General features: G+C 38.4%; 1 pseudogene; it reads left to right on the top strand.

Annotated features, from left to right (window-relative positions):
• Window positions 1-2,260: 2,260 nt before the first annotated feature.
• Window positions 2,261-3,481, top strand: LOC147724612 (PHD finger protein 6 pseudogene; annotated as a pseudogene).
• The last annotated feature ends 422 nt before the right edge of the window (window positions 3,482-3,903 follow it).

Raw genomic sequence — 3,903 nt, 5'->3', positions numbered from 1 at the left:
TGTTGCTGGAGTCTTGATAATAGCAAGCTTAGATGTTATTGATGTTTTTCATGCATTGTTGAAAACACCTGTGTGCCAACCAAATAGAATAACCCAAACTAAGTCAAGACATCTGAGAATAACAAGTCCATAAAATGCTGGAAAATGTCAGGACCATTGCCCAATCCCAAAGGCATTACAGTATATTCAAAATGCAAAAATGGTGCGCAGGTAGCTGTTTTTGAACTCATTGACTTTCTTTATTCCCAGCAGATAATCGATACCTCTTAAATTAAGTTTAATGTAAGTCATAGCATATTTATCCTCAATAATTGATGCACAGTCGAAGATCTTGGTCTATCTTGGGTATAAAAAATTATGGTTTTCCAGAAGGGGATGGAGATGAGGCAATTAACCAAATTCAGTAACTTTACAGTTTAATAATCCGTTGAGATTCCTTTCTCTCTCTCAGTCAAGGAATAAATATGTCTAAAGGGAACAATGGTGCCAAGTCTAATTGCTATGATGCAATCATACTCCTCGTGAGGAGGATCAGAACTAACGCTAGGTTTAGCAAATACTGGGAAACAATATGGTACTGTAGTGGTCCAGAAAAATGTAGTCAATATTAAATTGAATGTGCAGTCCTTTATTTCATCACTTGGTGGCTAAAAGCTTCCAGAAGCATAGCAATGTTCATGAAAAACTGTGATTACAAAGATACTGTTTGAGGTGACCAATTAACATATAGATGATACTTCTTCACTCAAAGAAGTACGGAGAGACAATAATATCAAAAGGTAATACTTTTGTATGATCTACCAGTAGAAACATGGAGGGGAGAAGGGTGAGACAGCAACACGTCAAATCACTTCAGGAGTCTTATTTACTCTCTTATTAATATAGTATTTAGTGTCTCAGTCCTGCTCAATTAACATTAATGTGCACAACTGTCCAATTGCAGAGGTAGTAACAACTCTCCCTTCTTATCACAATTGATAGAACAAATGTTATGTGATGTTAAATTGGTTTCTATAGCGCAACTACTCACCTGGTAGGGTATCCAGGTGTTGTCTCGGATGTTTAGGCATAGAACGGAGGGTGATGGGATACATCCAAATGAATATCAGTATGATTAATAGATGGACCAATATAAGGGAGCCAATTCTCTCCTGTTCAGAAGCTGGCTGAATTCTTACAAGAATCCTTCAAAAATGTTGATTACGGACCTGAATTATAAGTCCAGTATTGCTAGAAAAGAAACACAATCCAGCCTTCTATCTACACTCTTTAATTTTCAGACAAGGGACTCTTCACCGTTCCTGCTTGCATGAGCTCTACCTCAGTCAATGGGTCCACTTAAACTTCAGATCTATCACAGAAGGAAATTCTAGAGAAATGTTAAAGGTTCCTCAAAAAATCTGTTTTCTTTTCTTCTCTCTTGTAATTTGTGTTCAAATAGCAGCACAAAATCAATTATGCCAGTAAATGAAGTAAGAATCAATCAACTTCTCCTAATCTCTTCTTTAAGAACAAGTCAAAAAGTAGTCATCTTGGTTCATTCAAACCAGGTAGTGTCAGCTGCCAACAGAAATCAAGTCGCAAAAGTCAATACCTCCTTTGCACCTTGTTGCATTCACATAGTGCTTCCTCAGTAGAGTACACCGGTTCAAGATGTTCATTCAAAAAAGCATTGTAACTAACTCTGGGCGGAGTTCACGGAGCTGTGCTACGCGCAACTCAGTGAAGTAATAAAAAAACTCTGCTGCGCAACAAGGAGCTCCGCAAGCGGGGGAGTTCTATAAAAAAATACTGTTTGTGGTGATTGCACAGTGCGGATACTTGTGCGCACTGTGCAATCATAGGTCCTGACAAAGTTCCATAGGTATCTATTCACAAACTGCATTTTGTAGGATATAAAGTGCCACAACAGTAGTACTTCTGTACTACAGATAGCCATTCACAAAGATAAGACACACACACACATACACACACACACACACACACACTAAGGCCGCCTCCTTCTCTCCTTTTTTTTCTGTGCCGAGTTTCTCCTCCATGGTGGCAGAGATCTCCACACATATAGGTAAACGCCTTAGTAATAAATGTGGAAAGGACAAATGGAAGTTGTTTAGGGAGGAGCATGCTAATGCAAAAACACACCCAAAACGAGTAAGACAATTACTGGGAAAATACTTGAAACAAACAACGTGACTGCGTTTCCGTTGGAGGCCCAGTCTTTTTTTTAAGGAAACAAAGGGCATTCCTGTACCATCTCACACATCATGTCTACATCTATTGGGCCAAAGAAAATTGGAAGACCACGGAAATGTGCATTTTGCAAGTCCAACAAAGAAAAGGAATGTGGCATTCTCACAACCGAAAGGTTGCATCATATCACAAATGTATGCTTTTTTCATCTGCATTGGTGTCCTCTCATTCTGATGGCGATGACCTTGCTCGTTTTTCTTTTGAAGATGTTCAGAAGGAATTAAAAAGAGGTAGCAAACTGATGTGCTCATTATTTCACTGTCCAGGAGCAACAATAGGATGTGAGGTGAGATCATTACTACTGTGCATTGCATGATAATGCCCAAATCAAGGAAAAAGCATCAGAAGGTGTTTACATGATTTATTGTCGAAAGCATAGGAAATCAGCACATAACTATGAAGATGAATTGGAAGAAGGCACTCTGGACCAAAAGATTGAAATATCAACTCCCAATCGAAAAACAAAACCTCATAAAGGAAGGCCTAGAACCAAAAATGTTAAAGGCCAGTTTGAAGACAAGTCCTCATTTTGTAGGAAAGAAGAAACAGAAAGCAGTTCCTATAGAGATAGGTCTCCACTCAGAGTAAGCACCAGTGATGTCCGCCAGAAATGTGGATTCTGTCATGCAGGCGAAGAGGAAAATGAAGTCCAGGGCAAGCTCCACGTATTTAATGCAAAAAAAGCAGCCGCCCATTACAAGTGCATGTTATTCTCTTCTGGCACTGTTCAGCTGACGACGACATCAAGGGCAGAATTTGGAGATTTCGATATTAAAACTGTAATTCAAGAAATGAAACGAGGGAAGAGAATGAAATGTACGCTTTGCAGTCAACTTGGTGCCACCATTGGATGTGAAATTAAAGCTTGTATCAAGGCTTACCACTAACACTGTGGAGTGCAGGACAAATCCAAATATATCAAAAACATGTCACGAGGGATATACAAACTCTACTGTAAAAATCATAGTGGAAATGATGGAAGAGATGAAGAAGATGAAGAACGAGAAATCAAAAGCCGAAACAAAATGGGTATCGAACATAGAGGCACTACTCAGCAAGTCAATGGAAACTAGTTTTAGAAGTTACTCCTGACAAGTCTTACACCTAGACAATGAAACACGCCCAAGAAGCCAAGATAGTAAATAGCAGTAGGAGGCTTAATTCTGGTCAAGTGCATTTCATTCAGAGTTGTGTAAAGAACTTCTGGGGTATAGGAAATCTGTATATTTGAATCTTGGCTAATTTTGTAACTTTGAAAAGGAAGACCTCATTAGTTTTCCATTAACTTTGGTTTTACTGCATCTGCTAGGTGGATTTCTTTATTCTTAAAAAATAAAGTTGTCATCGTTTGAATAGGTCAAAGAGACAATGATAGGAAACTGGGAATGAAGGAAAGTCATCCTTCATTACTATACTTTTTTATGTTTTCGTAAATCAAAATGGGTCGTTGAATTTATACTACCCAGTTCTTGTAAGAAATGCCATGATACTGCCTGAAATTTTTGTGTGAAAGCCTACAATAAATGGCAGAGTTTTACATGTGAGTAAGACAATTATTATTCACAAACTAGACTTGTAATGCTGCTACAGCCCTAGAGCTTTCAAAATAGACTCAAATGTAATCCAGCACAACCTTGGAGTAAGTCAAGCATG

This window comes from Lissotriton vulgaris, chromosome 4_1 (assembly GCF_964263255.1).
Source record: "Lissotriton vulgaris chromosome 4_1, aLisVul1.2, whole genome shotgun sequence".
NCBI classification, from domain to species: Eukaryota; Metazoa; Chordata; class Amphibia; order Caudata; family Salamandridae; genus Lissotriton; species Lissotriton vulgaris.
The sequence above is the reverse complement of the archived record's forward strand: the minus strand, read 5'-3'. Positions and strand labels throughout refer to the sequence as shown.